At 38.9% G+C, this 19,841-nt stretch overlaps 1 non-coding gene across 1 annotated transcript; it reads left to right on the plus strand.

The window, feature by feature from the left end:
* Positions 1 to 2,209: 2,209 nt before the first annotated feature.
* Positions 2,210 to 2,317, plus strand: LOC130977742 (small nucleolar RNA R71). Its single transcript, XR_009085420.1, has one exon. It is a non-coding gene; the product is annotated as a small nucleolar RNA R71 (small nucleolar RNA).
* The last annotated feature ends 17,524 nt before the right edge of the window (positions 2,318 to 19,841 follow it).

Raw genomic sequence — 19,841 nt, forward strand, 5'->3', positions numbered from 1 at the left:
GGTTTTTGGGGAAGAGGTGTTGAGGTGATTGGTGAATGGGTGAAGAAGAGAGAGGGTGGTGGGGTTGGTGGGGATCCTGTGGGGTCCACAGATCCTGAGGTGTCAAGGAAAAGTCATCCCTGCACCAAATGGCATGAAAAAACACGTTTTGAGCCAATTCTGGCGTTAAACGCCAGGCTGGTGCCCATTTCTGGCGTTTAACACCAGGTTCTTGCCCTTTTCTGGCGTTTAACGCCAGTCTGGTGCCCCTTTCTGGCGTTAAACGCCCAGAATGGTGCCAGACTGGGCGTTAAACGCCCACCTGCTAGCCTTACTGGCGTTTAGACGCCAGTAGGTTCTTCTTCCAGGGTGTGCTGTTTTTCTTCCTGTTTTTCATTCTGTTTTTGCTTTTTCAATTGATTTTGTGACTTCTCATCAACCTACAAAAAACAAAAGAAAATAGATAAAATATAACATTGGGTTGCCTCCCAACAAGCGCTTCTTTAATGTCAGTAGCTTGACAGAGGGCTCTCATGGAGCCTCACAGATACTCAGAGCAATGTTGGAACCTCCCAACACCAAACTTAGAGTTTGAATGTAGGGGTTCAACACCAAACTTAGAGTTTGGTTGTGGCCTCCCAACACCAAACTTAGAGTTTGACTGTGGGGGCTTTGTTTGACTCTGATTTGAGAGAAGCTCTTCATGCTTCCTCTCCATGGTGACAGAGGGGTATCCTTGAGCCTTAAACACAAAGGATTCTTCATTCACTTGAATGATCAGTTCACCTCCATCAACATCAATCACAGCCTTTGCTGTGGCTAGGAAGGGTCTGCCAAGGATGATAGATTCATCCATGCATTTCCCAGTCTCTAGGACTATGAAATCAGTAGGGATGTAATGGTCTTCAACTTTTACCAGAACATCCTCTACAAGTCCATAAGCTTGTTTTCTTGAGTTGTCTGCCATCTCTAGCGAGATTCTTGCAGCTTGTACCTCAAAGATCCCTAGCTTCTCTATTACAGAGAGAGGCATGAGGTTTACACTTGACCCTAAGTCACACAGAGCCTTTTTGAAGGTCATGGTGCCTATGGTACAAGGTATGGAAAACTTCCCAGGATCTTGTCTCTTTTGAGGTAATTTCTACTTAGACAAGTCATCCAGTTCTTTGGTGAGCAAAGGGGGTTCATCCTCCCAAGTCTCATTACCAAATAACTTGTCATTTAGCTTCATGATTGCTCCAAGGTATTTAGCAACTTGCTCTTCAGTGACATACTCATCATCTTCAGAGGAAGAATACTCATCAGAGCTCATGAAAGGCAGAAGTAAGTCCAATGGAATCTCTATGGTCTCATTTTGAGCCTCAGATTCCCATGGTTCCTCATTAGGGAACTTATTGGAGGTCAGTGCACGCCCATTGAGGTCTTCCTCAGTGGCGTTTACTTCCTCTCCCTCCTCTCCAAATTCGGCCATGTTGATGGCCTTGCACTCTCCTTTTGGATTTTCTTCTGTATTGCTTGGGAGAGTACTAGGAGGGAGTTCAGTAACTTTCTTGCTCAGCTGTCCCACTTGTGCCTCCAAATTCCTAATGGAGGATCTTGTTTCAGTCATGAAACTTTGAGTGGTTTTGATTAGATCAGAGACCATGGTTGCTAAGTCAGAGGTGTTCTATTTAGAACTCTCTGTCTGTTGCTGAGAAGATGATGGAAAAGGCTTGCCATTGCTAAACCTGTTTCTTCCACCATTATTGTTATTGAAACCTTGTTGAGGTCTCTCTTGATTCTTCCATGAGAAATTTGGATGATTTCTCCATGAAGAATTATAGGTGTTTCCATAGGGTTCTCCTAGGTAATTCACCTCTTCCATTGAAGGGTTCTCAGGATCATAAGCTTCTTCTTCCGATGAAGCATCCTTAGTACTGCCTGGTGCATTTTACATTCCAGACAGACTTTGAGAAATCAAATTGACTTGTTGAGTCAATATCTTGTTCTGAGCCAGAATGGCATTCAGAGTATCAATCTCAAGAACTCCTTTCTTCTGACTTGTCCCATTGTTCACAGGATTCTTTTCAGAAGTGTACATGAATTGGTTATTTGCAACCATTTCAATTAGCTCTTGAGCTTCTGTAGGCGTCTTCTTCAGATGAAGAGATCCTCCAGCAGAGCTATCCAAAGACATCTTGGATAGTTCAGACAGACCATCATAGAAAATACCTATGATGCTCCATTCAGAAAGCATGTCAGAAGGACATTTTCTGATCAATTGTTTGTATCTTTCCCAAGCTTCATAGAGGGATTCTCCTTCCTTCTGTCTGAAGGTTTGGACTTCCACTCTAAGCTTACTCAATTTTTGAGGTGGAAAGAACTTTGCCAAGAAGGCATTGACTAGCTTTTCCCATGAGTCCAGGCTTTCTTTAGGTTGTGAGTCCAACCATGTCCTAGCTCTGTCTCTTACAGCAAAAGGGAATAGCATAAGTCTGTAGACCTCAGGGTCAACCCCATTAGTCTTGACAGTGTCACAGATTTGCAAGAATTCAGCTAAGAACTGATGAGGATCTTCCAATGGAAGTCCATGGAACTTGCAATTCTGTTGCATTAGAGAAACTAATTGAGGCTTAAGCTCAAAGTTGTTTGCTCCAATGGCAGGGATAGAGATGCTTCTCCCATAGAAGTCGGGGGTAGGTGCAGTAAAGTCACCCAGCACCTTCCTTGCATTGTTGGCATTGTTGTTGTTTTCGGCTGCCATGTCTTCTTCTTCTTTGAAGATTTCTGTTAGGTCCTCTACAGAGAGTTGTGCCTTAGCTTCTCTTAGCTTTCGCTTCAAGGTCCTTTCAGGTTCAGGGTCAGCTTCAACAAGAATGCCTTTGTCTTTGCTCCTGCTCATATGAAAGAGAAGAGAACAAGAAAATATAGAATCCTCTATGTCACAGTATAGAGATTCCTTGAGGTGTCAGAGAAGAAGAAAAATAGAAGGAAGAAGGAGAAGAATTCGAACTTAATCAGATAGAGTTCGAATTGTGCATTGAGAAAGAATGGTACTCCATAAATAGAAGGATGTGAAAAGAGAGGAAGAAATTTTCGAAAATTAAGTGAAAGATTTTGAAAACATTTTGAAAAACTTTAATTGATTTTCGAAAACCAAGAGTGGGAAAGAAATTTTTTGAAAAAGATTTTGAAATTAGAAATCAAAAAGATATGAAAAACTGATATGATAAAAAAATTATGCTTTTAAAAAGATATGATTGAAAAGATATTTTGAAAACAATTTAAAAAGATTTGATTTTTAAAAATTAATAACTTGCCTAACAAGAAAAGATATGATTCAAACATTAAACCTTTCTCAACAGAAAAGGCAACATACTTAAAATGTTGAATCAAATCATTAATTGATAGTAAGTATCTTTGAAAAAGGAAAGAAATTGATTTTGAAAAAGGTTTGATTGAAAAGATATGATTTGAAAAAGATTTGATTTTGAAAAACTTTGAAAACTTGAAAAAAATTGATTTGAAAACAAAATCCTCCCTCTTGTGCCATCCTGGCGTTAAACGCCCAGAATGGTGCACATTCTGGCGTTTAACGCCCAATGCACTACCTTTTTGGGCATTAAACGCCCAACCAGACACCCTGGCTGGCGTTTAAACGCCAGTCTGTCCTTCTTCACTGGGCGTTTTGAACGCCCAGCTTTTTCTGTGTAATTCCTCTGCTGCATGTTCTGAATCTTCAGTTCCCTGTACTATTGACTTGAAAATAGAACCAAGATCAATTAAACAATGCATGCAAGACACCAAACTTAAAATTAGACACTAGACTCAAACAAGAAACATAAAATATTTTTGGTTTTTATGATTTTAATTTTTTTTTTGGATTTTTTCGACAATTATATGAAAATAGAAAATAAAGGTTTCAGAATTCTCAATTTGGATTCCAAGAATCATTGCAATGCTAGTCTAAGACTTCGGTCCAGGAATTAGACATGGCTTCACAGCCAGCCAAGCTTTCAAAGAAAGCTTCGGTCCAAAACACTAGACATGGCCAATGGCCAGCCAAGCCTTAGCAGATCATTGCTCCAATAGCAAGATTGATAGAAATCAACAAGCTCTTGTGATGATTAGTTGAAACCTCGGTCCAATAAGATTAGACATGGCTTCTCAGCCAGCCAGATTTCAACAGATCATCATGAAACTCTAGAACTCATTCTTAAGAATTCTGAAAAACACCTAATCTAAGCAACAAGATGAACCGTCATTTGTCCATACACGAAACAATCCCCGGCAACGGCGCCAAAAACTTGGTGTGCGAAATTGTGATCACTACTTTTCACAACTCAAATAATCCCTAGTAATGGCTCCAAAAACTTGGTGCTCAATACCATGGCATAAACACAACTTTGCACAATTAACCAGCAAGTGCACTGGGTCGTCCAAGTAATAAACCTTACGCGAGTAAGGGTCGATCCCACGGAGATTGTTGGTATGAAGCAAGCTATGGTCACCTTGTAAATCTTAGTCACGCAGACTCAAATGGGTATAGATGATATATGAATAAAACATAAAGATAAAGATAGAGATACTTATGTATTTCATTGGTAGGAATTTCAGATAAGCGTATGAAGATGCTTGGTCCCTTCCGTTTCTCTGCTTTCCTACTGTCTTCATCCAATCCTTCTTACTCCTTTCCATGGCAAGCTTATGCAAGGGTTTTACCGTTGTCAGTGGCTACCTCCCATCCTCTCAGTGGAAATGTTCAACGCACCCTGTCACGGCACGGCTATCCATCTGTCGGTTCTCGATCAGGCCGGAATAGAATCCAGTGATTCTTTTGCGTCTGTCACTAACGCCCCGCCCTCAGGAGTTTGAAGCACGTCACAGTCATTCAATCATTGAATCCTACTCAGAATACCACAGACAAGGTTAGACCTTCCGGATTCTCTTGAATGCCGCCATCAGTTCTTGCCTATACCACGAAGACTCTGATCTCACGGAATGGCTGGCTCGTTTGTCAGGCGAGTGCTCGGTTGTCAGGCGATCAACCATGCATCGTGTATCAGGAATCCAAGAGATATTCACCCAATCTAAGGTAGAACGGAGGTGGTTGTCAGTCACACGTTCATAGGTGAGAATGATGATGAGTGTCACGGATCATCACATTCATCAAGTTGAAGAACAAGTGATATCTTGGAACAAGAACAAGCGGAATTGAATAGAAGAACAATAGTAATTGCATTAATACTCGAGGTACAGCAGAGCTCCACATCTTAATCTATGGTGTGTAGAAACTCCACCGTTGAAAATACATAAGAACAAGGTCTAGGCATGGCCGTGAGACCAGCCTCCCAAAGAGGGTTCAATCATAAAAACATGATCAAAAAGCTCCAAATACAATAGTAAAAGGTCCTATATATAGAGAACTAGTAGCCTAGGGTGTACAGAGATAAGTAAATGACATAAAAATCCACTTCTGGGCCCACTTGGTGTGTGCTTGGGCTGAGCAATGAAGCATTTTTCGTGTAGAGACTCTTCTTGGAGTTAAACGCCAGCTTTTATGCCAGTTTGGGCGTTTAACTCCCATTTTGGTGCCAGTTCCGGCGTTTAACGCCGGGAATTCTGAGGGTGACTTTGAATGCCGGTTTGGGCCATCAAATCTTGGACAAAGTATGGACTATCATATATTGCTGGAAAGCCCAGGATGTCTACTTTCCAACGCCGTTGAGAGCGCGCCAATTGGGCTTCTGTAGCTCCAGAAAATCCACTTCGAGTGCAGGGAGGTCAGAATCCAACAGCATCTGCAGTCCTTTTCAGTCTCTGAATCAGATTTTTGCTCAGGTCCCTCAATTTCGGCCAGAAAATACCTGAAATCACAGAAAAACACACAAACTCATAGTAAAGTCCAGAAAAGTGAATTTTAACTAAAAACTAATAAAAATATACTAAAAACTCAACTCAAACTACTAAAAACATACTAAAAACAATGCCAAAAAGCGTACAAATTATCCGCTCATCAGGATCCCAAACTAGGCACAAAAAGCCTTCAAGCAAGTTAAAGCAAGTGACAAGGCCCCAAGAGTGGTGATTGGTAGAATGGATTCCGGGGTCCCAGACCTTGCCTTTGCACCCGTCTTTTGGTTGAGCAATATTGTTCCATCTAGGTGGCAAGCAGTTTGAATTCTCACGTAAGCGGCCAAACAACTTCCTAGACCCATTCAGTTGAGCTTTACACCAACCTTTACGTTTAAACTTTGAGCTTCCAACCATGATGAACCTTGCAGGACAATTCTTACCACTGGCCATCTTCCTCTTACTCTTAATGTCACAAAGAGCTCTAAGTTGGCCATCCGTCTCAAGTAGCCCATATTCAAGTGGAATTAGAGAGCTAAGGGATATGAATTTTACCCACTTGAATGTTGTGAAGGATGATGGCAACTTAGGGGGAGGTATTTTTAATGAAATTGCAAGCTCCACTCCCTTGTGCTCTTCTCTGATAATTACCACCTCTTTGCAAGCTTCTTCAGTTTCAACCTCTTCCTCTTGGTAGCTTTCTTCCAATTCAATCTCCTCTTCATTGCTTACCAAGGGCATAGGAGGGTGTGCTTCTTCTTCTTGAATCTCCATCTCTTGATCAACCTCTTCAAAGTCTTTAGCTATGATATGCCTTGGAGGTTGTACACCCTCCTCAACATCAATTGCAACCGTCTTGGAAGGAGGCTCTATGTCTTGACTTTCCCATGGAGGTTCAGTATCTCCTAAGTCTTCAACCACTTCTTCCTCTGCAACTATTATGGCTTCCTCTACTTGTTCCAATACAAAGCCATGTTCCTCGTTGTCCACCGAAGTTTCTAGTGTCTTCTTCATGCTTTGCTCTTCTTTTGATTTCCCACATGTAGCCATGGGAGTTCTTTGAGTGCTCAGATATTGGGAAGCTATTATATTTACTAACTCGCCTAAGGTGGCCGCGAAATTTAGCACACTCTTATTCATACTTTCTTGCCTTTGAAGAATAACACGAAGTCTGTCATCCATTGGAGGTTGGGGTGGATATGAAGATTCATTGGTTGGGAGAGAGGGTTCATAATAGGAAGGTGGTTCATCTTGATAATGATATGGAGATGGTGAATATTGAGGTGGTGGTTCATGAGGGTAGTTGTGTTGGAAAGGTGGTGGTTCTGTGTATGGTTCATTTGGCTCATAAGGTGGTTGGTATGGTGGATATGGGTTAGGGTCATATGGAGGTGAATGGTGAAAAGGGACTTGTGAGTAAGGTGGTTCAAAGCTATGTTGAGGAGGGGGTTCATAGGCGTATGGTGGTGGTTGTTGATAGTCAAAAGAGTGCTCACCATAGCCATTGCCTTGATATGCATCACAGAATGGTTGTTGATAGTCCATTGGAGGTGGTTGTTGCCATGAAGGTTGATCAAATCCTTGTGGCTCCTCTCATCTTTGATTATTCCATCCTTGATGCATGTTGTCATTAAAATCTCCTCTTTCTGCAACATAATTATAACCAGACTCATAGCCAAAGGGGTGAGAGTTCATAGTAGTAGGAGAAAATAAAAACAAAAACTAACAAAAAGAAAATATTTTAAAAAAAGAGATGATTTTAAAAAAAATTAAATTTTGAAAAATAAGATACGAAAGATAAAAAAAATTTTAAAATAAAAATCTGAAAATTTTTTTTAAAAAATATTTACAATAACCAATAATAAGGCACACGTTTGCAATTCCCCGGCAACGGCGCCATTTTGACGTTAGGATTTTTGCTAGTAAAGAATTTATAAAAATATTCGCGTTGTAGATATTGCTTCTAAACTAATAGAAATTCCTTCGTATAAACGTTTTGGTTGTCACAAGTAACAAACCCCTTTAAAATTGATAACCGAGTATTTAAACCTCGGGTTGTCTTCTCAAGGAATTGCAGGGAGGTATGCTCTTATTATTGGTTATGAGTTTGTAAATTGGGGTCTTGGAGTTTGGGCAATGGGCACAAGCATATTTAAATGACAAGTAAAATAAATTAACAATAATAAAATCTCTTGGCAAGGTATAAGAACTGGAAGTCCTATCCTAGTTATCCTTATCAATTGTGATGAGAATTGGATTTTTCTCCCACTTTGTTAACCTCTAACTATGAAGGTAAGTTAAGTGGATGAATTAATTCGAATCCTCAAGTCCCAGTCTTTCCTTGGGAAAAGTTAGAGTTATTGGATCTCGAATCAATTCTTGAAGAATTCCGATTTTCAATCAACAATGAGTTTGATAACTCAAGAGTCACCAATTAATCAACCAAAGCCAAAAGGGAAAATATCTAAATTAAATTAAAAGCATTCATGTAAATAAAGCAATCAAACTACGTTTAAACATAAATTCAAATTCAACATAAAAGAGTTCATAAATTAAATTGGGAAAATAAGTAAAGAGAATATTAAACCTGGAATTCAGAGGAAAATTGTAAGTTGGAATAAAAATAAATCCTAAATCCTTTAAGAGAAATCCTAATCCTAATCCAAAGAGAGAGGAGAGAACTTCTCTCTCTAAAAACTACATCTAAAATAATAAAAAGTGAATTATGAGAGCATGTTTATGAATGGATGCATTCTCCCACTTTATAGCCTCTAATCTGTGTTCTCTGGGTCGAAAACTGGGTCAGAAACAGCTCAGAAATCACTTCCAGTGCTTTCTGGTCCGTACAGGTCGCGGAAAAGTGACGCGGCCGCATGGCTCACGCGGCCGCGCGGGTTACGTTCCTGCCAGGTCACGCGTCCGCGTGACTCACGCGTTCGCGTTGCCTGGCGTCGGGGCAGCTATGGCAAATTATATATCAAATCGAAGCCCCAGACGTTAGCTTTCCAACGCAACTGGAACCGCGTCGTTTGGATCTCGGTAGTTAAAGTTATAGTCGTTTGAGTGTGAAGAGGTCAGACTGGACAGCTTAGCAGTTTCTCCAACTTCTTGTATTCCTTCCACTTTTGCATGCTTCCTTTCCATCCTCTGAGCCATTCCTGCCCTGTAATCTCTGAAAACACTTAACACACATATCAAGGCATCTAATGGTAATAAGAGAGGATTAATAATAAGCAAATATAAAATCAAAGAAGCATGTTTTCAATCAATGCACATAATTAGGAAGGCAAATGTAAAACATGCGAATAGTATGAATAAGTGGGTAAAGAGTTGATAAAATCCACTCAATTAAGCACAAGATAAACCATAAAATATGGGTTTATCACTAAGAGAGGATTAATAATAAGCAAATATAAAATCAAAGAAGCATGTTTTCAATCAAAGCACATAATTAGAAAGGCAAATGTAAAACATGCGAATAGTATTAATAAGTGGGTAAAGAGTTGATAAAATCCATTCAATTAAGCACAAGATAAACCATAAAATATGGGTTTATCACTCCCTATCCAGAAATGCCCAACCTCTCTGTTCAATTTGATGTTCAGTATACTTCCTCAAATTGGTTGGTATGCGGAGCTTCCTTTCTAGAGTTTCCATTTTTCTAGAAATACCAGAAACCTGAGTTCACAGTAAAGATTGGCAAATCTGACTGAGTCAGAAGCAGGTGCAAGTTAATCAGCCTTTTCTTTCTCAGTAAATTTTTTTTCACACCAAAATTCATCCGAAATAGTAACGGATGAATGTACTCTCTTTCTTTTACCGGAGCTGGCCTTAGCCTTGCCTTTCCCTTTCCTATCAGACATCCATAGTGGTGTGTCTCTCACCTAGCACTTTTAGTTAAAGTCCTTAAGTTGGACATTTGGTGAGCTCCTTGTCATGGTGGCTTGTGCTTGAACTCATCTTGAAACTTCCACCAATGCTTGGACTTCCAATAAGCTCCAACATTTCCAAGTGAATTCACCAAGCCTTGATGAAGTTCTTCACAAGCTTTGAGCTCTCAAAGTTAATCCTCTTGTATGCCGGAATCCCAAATCTTGTTTCTACACCCATCTTTAAGTTGATCATCATTGTTCCAACCGAGTGGCGAGCAATCCGAATTCTCAATGAAGTACCAAACTCTTCTCTTAGATCCAACCAATTGATCATTAGTCCAACCTTTGCATCTAGCTCTTGAAATCTCAACCTTGATGAGTCTTGATTTGCAACTCCAACCCCTAAACATCCTTCTCTTACGCTTAATTCCACAAAGCCTCCTAAGTTGGCCATCCGTTTTAAGAATACCACACTCAAGTGGGACAATAAAGCTAAGAGAGATAAGTTATACCCACTCAAATGAAGGAGTAGACAACAACCTAGGTTGAGAAGTCTCCAACAATCTTGACAAAGTGTATTCAACTTCCGTCCATCCTTTTCGAAAGATTTCCACCTCTACATCATTCTCAAACTCAATCGGAGAAGGTTCTTCATACTCAAAGAGTTCATTTGCATATGCAGATTCATCACTAGGAGGACTTGATTCATGATCATCATCACCAAGAGAACTTGTCTCTTGATATATTCCATCCAGTTCTTCATAGGGAATATGCCTTGGAAGTTGTGCACCTTCTTCCTTAACCTCTTTTTCAAGTCCAATGGAGGGGGATTGAACTATAGATAGAAATTCATCAATTATTGAATCCATCTCTTGATCAACCTCCTCAAAAGTCTTCAACCATGATATGCTTTGGAGGTTGTACACCCTCTTCAACATCAAATTCAAACTTCTTGGAAGGAGGCTCTATGACTTGAGGTTCCCATGGACTCTCAACATCTCCTAAGTCTTCAACCACTTATTCCTCATCGACAATTACGGCTTCCTCCATTTGTTCTAGTACGAAATCACATTCCTCATTTTCCACCGGAGCTTCTAATCTCTCCTTCATGCTACGCTCCTCATTAAATTCTCCACATGCGGCCATGGAGTACTTTGAGTGTCGAAGCGTAGTGATGAGTCCATATTTGACGATATATTTTAGCTTGATTTGAATGGATTTCATCACATAAACTCACACTTATTCACTTAAATAGCATAATTTTTGTGTTTTCTCCCTAAATTGATCCTAAATCTGAAAACATGCATTTTTTGTGCTTAAATTAGTGATTTTAATCCCACTTTTATGCCATTCGATGCAATAACATGTTTGTTGAGAGATTTTAGGTCCTAGAGGCAAGTTTGGCAAGGCAAAAGTGGAAGGAAGCATGTACAAAGGGAGAACACATGAAGAAAACAAGGAGGAAGCACACACTAGAGTGTGCGTGCCCACAATCCTATGTGCGTACGCACAAAAAGGAAATCAGCATACGTGTGTACGCACAGCCATCTGTGTGCACGCACAAGTGAAACTTCAGCGAAGTGTGCGTACGCACAAGTCCCTGTACGTGGTTTCATTAATGAAACACGTGATCTGTGATTTTTTGGGGCTTTTGGCCCAATTTTGGAAGGCTTGATGCTGAATGAAAGTGCTATATGAAGGGGATATCAACATAAATGAAGGCATTAGTTATTATTAGGTTTGATGAGGTTTTATTAGTTTTAGGAAGCTTCCATAGATAATTTAGGAGTAGGAGTAGTGTAGAATAGAGAATTCTCTCTTAGGGTTTATGTAGTTTCTATTGTAGCATTTTATAGCAAGTTTTGATCTTGGATTTTGCTCAACTCTTTTGTAAGTACTGTTTAATTTCTCTTTAATTACATCTTTTGTTTTTATTTCCTTTTGGTTCAAGTTACTTGTTAATATTTGCAATTTTGATTTCTTGAAGTTTTGATTGATGCATTTAATGTTTTATGCTTTATAGTTACTTGGTTGTTTGTCTATTGTTGATATTGTGAATATTTTGGTTATATTTTTCATTTTTCTTTACAATTTCTCATGTTTTGCTTTTATGCCCACTAAGTGTTTGTAAAAATACCACTTGGTAATTTTGAGTAGATTTTTACACCTTGGCTTAGGATTTGAGTTCCTGGGATACTAGAGTCATGATGTCCGACATTTAGTGACAATTCTTGGATAGTTAGTTGATGCATGAGCATCTTATCTATCTTTTCCTAGTGAATTTGCATCTAAATTGTTGAGTTTAATTTAGAATTAATTATATTTTAGCCACTATGGATGCTATTTTGAGTTTTGTGCAATTTTATTTATTTTAGGTAGCATTCGGAGGGATTTGATGAAATTTCTGCAGAGAAAAAGAAGAAACCAAAGAGATGACCAGCGAAGACCGACGCGGATGCATGGCTCACGCGATCGCGCGGAATGGGGAAATCGCAATGACGCGATCGCGTGCTTGACGTGAACGCGTGGACTGGAATCTGCACAAATGACGCGAGCGCGTGGACGACGCGGACGCATCACATGCGGGATCTGCAATAATTCAGAAAATGCTGGTTACGATTTCTGGGCTGTTTTTGATCCAGTTTCCAGCCCAGAAAACACATATTAGAAGCTGCAGAATGGACAAATCAAGTGGTCCCCACCCATAAACTGAAAATCTGTTAATTAATTCGAATTTAAATTCAAATCTTATCTTTTAGGAAAAGATATTATTTTTAATTTTTGATTTTAAACCTATTAGGATTAGTAATAAATAGAAACTCTGTACATTTAGACAGGTACCAGATTGTTACCAGAACCATTATTTTTCTTCTCTAAACCATGAGCAACTAATCCTCCTCTGTTAAGGTTAGGAGCTCTGTCTATTTGTAATGGATTAATTCGTTTAATCTTTCTAATTTATTCATGTTTTGATTTATATTTCAATAATTGTTTTCGCTCTTAATTTTATGAATATTGGGTGGAACGGAAGTATGACCCATGTTCTAATTGAGTTCTTGTAAAACTTGGAAAAGCTCTTTACTTGAACAACAGCTTGAAAACATATTATACTGAATTTTTAATTGTTTGCATTTAATGGGATACGTGACATATAATCCCTTTATTTGTGGATAATTAGGATTCTTTTGGCATATAAACTAGAAACTGATCATCACCCTCTAATTGGAATTAATTATCCAAGGAATTGGCAGTCAATGAATTTTAGAGGAGACTAGGAAGGTCTAAGGAATTAGGGCCTAGTCACATATAGTTTGCCATGAAATTATATCTTGCATGATTAAATTAGTTAGTGATAAAAGTTAATCTGGAAAATAGATAACTCTAAAACCTTAACTGCTTTCTCAACATTTTATTCCCAACTCATTTATTTGTCTATCCTTTTGATATTCTAAGTTCGAACATAAACCTTTTGAACATCTCAAAACCAATTTTTGCTTGCCTAACTATCCAATCAATCAATCATTGTTGCTTGATCCATCAATCCTCGTGGGATCGACCTTTACTCACGTAAGGTATTACTTGGTACGACCCGGTGCACTTGCCGGTTAGTAAGTGTGGGTTATAAATTCCGCATCAAGTTTTTGGCGCCGTTGCCGGGGATTGATTGTGATTAACAACTATTAGTTGTTTGATTGTTTAAATTAGGCGTTTTAATTTTAATTTTATTTAAATATTATTTTATTAATTTTCGAAAAAAAAATTTTAAAATTTCCTTGTTTTTTTTCGTTAGCGCTCCCCTGTCCCCGTTTTCTTTATTATTTTTTTTACTTCCGTTTAAAATTAAAAAAAAAAACTCGTCGATTTTTTTTCTCTTTTTATTTTCATTTTTTCCTTTGTTTTACCTTGTTCTTTTTTTTGTTATTTTTTTAATTTTTATATTCTATTAAAAAAAAAGTTTTAATAAATAGCACCAATATTTTTCTTAATTTCTGAAATTAAGTTTGGTGTTGACTATTTATTATTTTTCTTCTATTTATTTTATTCAATATTTTTATCTCTTTACACAGGTTACCTCACTGGAAATTCTCTGCACTCTAACGTAGAGATTTCCATTCTTTTTTGTTTTCTGGTTGTTTATGCGCAGGAACAGAGACGAAGAACATCTCTTAGACTTTGATCCTGAACCTGAAAGGACTTTCAGGCGACGTTTACAACAAGCAAGACTTTACAAGGCTGCAGAATCCACTATGGATCTGAATAATAATGATAATCCCAATGCGGTAAACCCGAATGGGAATGAGCAACAAAGGAGAGTGCTTGGCTCCTACTCTTCTCCTATTGCAGATCTTTATGGAAAAAGCATCGTGGTGCCTCCTATTACTGCAAACAACTTTGAGTTGAAGCCTCAACTGGTCACTCTGGTGCAACAAAACTGCCAGTATCACGGTCTCCCCCACGAAGATCCAAATCAGTTTATTTCTAGTTTTCTTCAAATTTGTGACACTGTGAAAACAAATGGAGTGAACCCAGATGTGTACAAACTAATGCTCTTCCCGTTTGCTCTGAGAGATGGAGCAAAACTATGGCTAGATTCTCAACCCAAGGACAGTTTGGATACTTGGAACAAGGTGGTTACTGAGTTTCTCACAAAAATTTTCCCACCAAAGAAGTTGACTAAGCTAAGGATGGAGGTTCAGACCTTCAGACAGAAGGATGGTGAGACTCTGTATGAAGCTTGGGAGAGATACAAGCTACTGACTAGGCAATGCCCTCCAGACATATTCTCCAAATGGACACAAATAGACATATTTTATGAAAGCTTGGGTGAAATGTCTAAAATGTGCTTAGACAATTCTGCAGGAGGTTCATTGTACAAGAAGAAGACACCGGAGGAGAATATTGAGCTAATTGAATTGGTTGCAAGTAACTAATATTTATACTCCTCTAACAGGAATCCTGTGAATTCTGAAACCCCTCAGAAGAGAGGCGTGTTAGAAGTAGATGCTATTAATGCTCTTCTTGCTCAGAACAAGCAGATGTCTCAGCAAATAAATCTACTTACTCAACAGATGGGTGGCATGCAAGTCTCAGCTATCAACACCCAAAATCTACCACAGGAAGTCTCCTATGACATGGCAGGTAATTTTGTGCAAAATGATAATTATGATTATTCTCAACCTTCTTTTGAACAGGTGAATTACATGGGGAGTGGTCCTAGGAATCCCAACAATGACCCATATTCTAAGACATACAACCCGGGATGGAGGAATCACCCAAATTTTGGATGGAGGGATCAACATCAGAGACCTCAGAACTTCAACAATAATTTTCAGGGTGATTTCCAACAGAACAATGATTTGGAAGCAATATTGACAGGTTTTAGACAGGAAACCAGAGCATCCATCAAGAACCTGGAGATTCAAATGGGTCAAATAGCCACCAGAGTTAATGAAATTGATCAGAGGAGCACTAATAGCCTTCCTAGTAACACAATTCCAAATCCAAGAGAGGAATGCAAGGCTATCACTGTGATAAGTGGACAAGTGGCAAGTGCAGAAGCACAAGTTATGCAGGAAACCAGAGCCTCCATTAGAAATTTAGAGGTGCTAGTAGACCAACTGAGCAAGCAAATACTTGAGAGGTCTGCAAGTGCATTTCAAGGTGACACAGTGATGAACCCAGGAGAAGATTGCAAGGTTATTCAATTGAGAAGTGGTAAAGTAGTTGGTTGTTCTGAGACCAAGGTCAATAAAGAGCCAGTTGAAAAGGATGCTCCAGAGGAGAAGAAGGAAAAAGTAGAGCACGCCCCTCCAAAGCGTGCAGACAACCCATTCCCAGACTCTCTTGACACTTATACTATACTGCCAAAGGCTCCTAAGTACAAGCCTAAGATGCCATATCCTCAGAGACTTCAAAAGGAGACCAAGGACAAGCAGTTCTCAAAGTTCTTGGAAATCTTCAAAAAGTTACAAATCAATATTCCTTTTGCTGAGGTTTTGGAGCAAATGCCTATCTATGTCAAGTTCATGAAGGAGCTGTTGTCAAAGAAAAAACGTTTAAAGGGAGATGAGACAGTAGTCCTGACTAAGGAATGTAGTGCTGTAATTCAGAATAACTTGCCAAAGAAGATGCCAGATCCAGGGAGCTTTCAAATTCTATGCACCATTGGGAGCACAACCTTTGAGAAAGCCCTATGTGATCTGGGGGCAAGCATAAATCTAATGCCCTTATCTATGATGAAAAAGCTGAAAATCCAAGAGGCACTACCCACAAAGATAGCATTGCAGATGGCATATAAATCTATAAAGCCTGCATACGGATTAGTGGAGAATATCTTGGTCAAAGTGGGTAAGTTCTTCCTCCCAGCAGACTTTGGGATTCTGGACACGGGGGAGGATGAGAATGCCTCTATAATTCTAGGAACATCATTCCTAGCCACTGGAAGAGCTCTGATTGATGTAGAAGTGGGTGAATTAGTGCTTAGAGTGCATAATGAGCAACTGGTCTTTCATGTCTTTAAAGATATACATCCAATAGGTGAAGAAGAGAGGTGCATGCAGGCTGAGCTTATTGATCCAAACCTTCAAAAACCGCCTGATGATACACAACAGAATCTGCAACTCAAACCTCCCTTGGTAACAGTCAATAAAATTCCTCCTGACATCAAACCTAAGTTTGGTGTTGGGAATGCATCATCAACCAAGGAAGAGGTTCCCAAAAAGAAGAAAGTACCTAGAGGATGGAGAAATAAAAAGATCCCCACTGAAGGTTTCTCCTCAGGAATGAAGGTAGTATTGACCAGCAATCCAACATGGGTTTATACAGTAATTAGAATCCTCTCTTCGGAGCATATTGAGCTACGTTATGGAGACACAGGAAAGAAGTTCAAAGTAAGGGGTGAAGAGCTGAGCCCCTATGATCCTCCTCCTTAGAGGAGCTGACTGTCAAGCTAGTGACGATAAAGAAGCGCTTGTCAGGAGGCAACCCGATAACTTCGTATCCTTAGCTATTTTTCATAGTAGTAGTTTTCTTATTTATTTTATTTGAGTTCTTACTAATTTTCTGATCATGCAGCTATATTATTCCAGGAACTGAATACTTCAATATTTCAAAAAAAAAAAAAGCGAGAGAACGCACACGACGCAACAGCGTCACTGACGTGGACGCGTCACTTATTTGTGCGTGAAAAAATAAATTTGACAGAGAGTTGCGCAGGAGTGGCGCCAGAATGGAGCCTTTTGCACAAATGATCCCATGCATTTGCGTACCCCACGCGTTCGCGTCGTTTGTGATTTTTGCCATTCACGCAGATGCGTGACCTGCAAATTCGACGTAAAAGAGTGTTTGGGCAGAGAGTTATGCTGGCTTGGGGCAGGAAGTGTGCTAGAAGCACAAATTTGGTCACGCGGATGCGTCCCTGACGCGGCCGCGTCAATTGCACATTTGGCCATCCACGTGTGTGCGTGCGTTACGCGAACGCGTCGTATGAAATTTTGGTTCCCAAGCCATGCGAACAGAAAGTCGCACAAAATCGCACAAATCGCACAAAATCCAGGGCACGCGAACGCGTGCCTGACGCTAACGCGTCATTCTGGAAATTTCGCGACCCACGCGAACCCGTGCTGCACGCGTTCGCGTCGCTTGCGCCACACTAGTTCGCCGTCCAATTTTCTTTCTCACTCTCTCCCGATCCTAATTCTCTCTTATTCTTTTATCCTTTTATTTTTCTTTCCTCATAATATTTGTCTCTTCTATTTTCAGTTCTTATTTGCTTGAGGACAAGCAAACTTTTAAGTTTGGTGTTGTTGGACGCTGCGCTTATTGGTTTTCTGGCACAAAAGGGAGGCGAATCATCTTCACGGAGGAGCACAACCTGAAGAATAAAGCGACCGCTAGGATAACTAAGGTGGTTGAGTTCTTTTCATTTTTATTCCTCCCCCTCTTCTTCTACGTTATGTTCCAGTTTTTTGCTATTTTACTTTGTCTGTTGCATGATCTTTTATTAGTTAGAATCCTAGGTTTAGTTTTCTTTTAATTGCTTTAATGCTGAAAAAATGTTTCATGTACCACTCAATGAACTTGAATCTAAAAAGAAAAAGAAAAAGAAGTGATGTATTGTATGAGAAATTGAGTTTAATTTTAAGAATAGTCTTATTTACTTAAATGTGGTGGTATTTTCTGTGATATTTTTGAATGCATGATATGAACAGTGTATATTTGACTTTGAATCAAGGGATGTTGATGTATAAGGAACATGAATTTAGAGAATTATTATGCCTTCTCTGAAATAAACAAAAATTTAATCCTTGAAAAAAAATAATAAAATAAAATAAAAGCAAGGTCCAAGGCTCTGAGCATCAATGACTAGGGAGGTCAGACATGATTAAAAGCTCAAAGAGTTGTTTTCCTAGTCATATGCTTGTGGTGTGATTGTGTCAAGTAATCCTTGAGACAGAACACTTAGAGTCGAGATCAATTACATTTAACAGAGTATGCCAAAGGCTTTGGGCACCACTGTCTGGGAGTAACTGAAAGAAAATTAGGACTCAAAGAGAGTTCCCCAGTTAAGTGCTTGTGGTGTTTCTGTGTCAAGTAAAGCTTGAGACAAAACATTTAAAGTCACGGCTAGGCTCAAAGGTGTAAAGCACCAAAGAAAAATAAATTAAAGTAAACTTTGATGTGTTCAAGGATTAAACTGAAATATAAAAGATCAGAGAATTCATAATATTATTCGGATTCTAATTCCAGATGACAGTGACATCCTTCTGATTCAAAGGAGAGTGAGATGCCAAACCTATTCAGGATTACAGTTATAAACCCCATTATAAAAAGAGACATGAGCTTAATCAAACTCTCATTCTCATGCAAATTCACATCATAAGCTTATATTAGTTTTGGTTGCTTGAGGACAAGCAACAGTTTAAGTTTGGTGTTGTGATGCGTGAGCATCTTATCTATCTTTTCCTAGTGAATTTGCATCTAAATTGTTGAGTTTAATTTAGAATTAATTATATTTTAGCCACTATGGATGCTATTTTGAGTTTTGTGCAATTTTATTTATTTTAGGTAGCATTCGGAGGGATTTGATGAAATTTCTGCAGAGAAAAAGAAGAAACCAAAGAGATGACCAGCGAAGACCGACGCGGACGCATGGCTCACGCGACCGCGCGGAATGGGGAAATCGCAATGACGCGATCGCGTGCTTGACATGAACGCGTGGACTGGAATCTGCACAAATGACGCGAGCGCGTGGACGACGCGGACGCGTCACATGCGCGATCTGCAATAATTCAGAAAACGCTGGTTACAATTTCTGGGCTGTTTTTGACCCAGTTTCCAGCCCAGAAAACACATATTAGAAGCTACAGAATGGACAAATCAAGTGGTCCCCACCCATAAACTGAAAATCTGTTAATTAATTTGAATTTAAATTCAAATCTTATCTTTTAGGAAAAGATATTATTTTTAATTTTTGATTTTAAACCTATTAGGATTAGTAATAAATAGAAACTCTGTACATTTAGACAGGTACCAGATTGTTACCAGAACAATTATTTTTCTTCTCTAAACCATGAGCAACTAATCCTCCTCTGTTAAGGTTAGGAGCTCTGTCTATTTGTAATGGATTAATTCGTTTAATCTTTCTAATTTATTCATGTTTTGATTTATATTTCAATAATTGTTTTCGCTCTTAATTTTATGAATATTGGGTGGAACGGAAGTATGACCCATGTTCTAATTGAATTCTTGTAAAACTTGGAAAAGCTCTTTACTTGAACAACAGCTTGAAAACATATTATACTGAATTTTTAATTGTTTGTATTTAATGGGATACGTGACATATAATCCCTTTATTTGTGGATAATTAGGATTCTTTTGGCATATAAACTAGAAACTGATCATCACCCTCTAATTGGAATTAATTATCCAAGGAATTGGCAGTTAATGAATTTTAGAGGAGACTAGGAAGGTCTAAGGAATTAGGGCCTAGTCACATATAGTTTGCCATGAAATTATATCTTGCATGATTAAATTAGTTAGTGATAAAAGTTAATCTGGAAAATAGATAACTCTAAAACCTTAACTGCTTTCTTAACATTTTATTTCCAACTCATTTATTTGTCTATCCTTTTGATATTCTAAGTTCGAACTTAAACC

The sequence above is a fragment of the Arachis stenosperma genome, chromosome 4, assembly GCF_014773155.1.
Source record: "Arachis stenosperma cultivar V10309 chromosome 4, arast.V10309.gnm1.PFL2, whole genome shotgun sequence".
Lineage (NCBI taxonomy): Eukaryota > Viridiplantae > Streptophyta > Magnoliopsida > Fabales > Fabaceae > Arachis > Arachis stenosperma.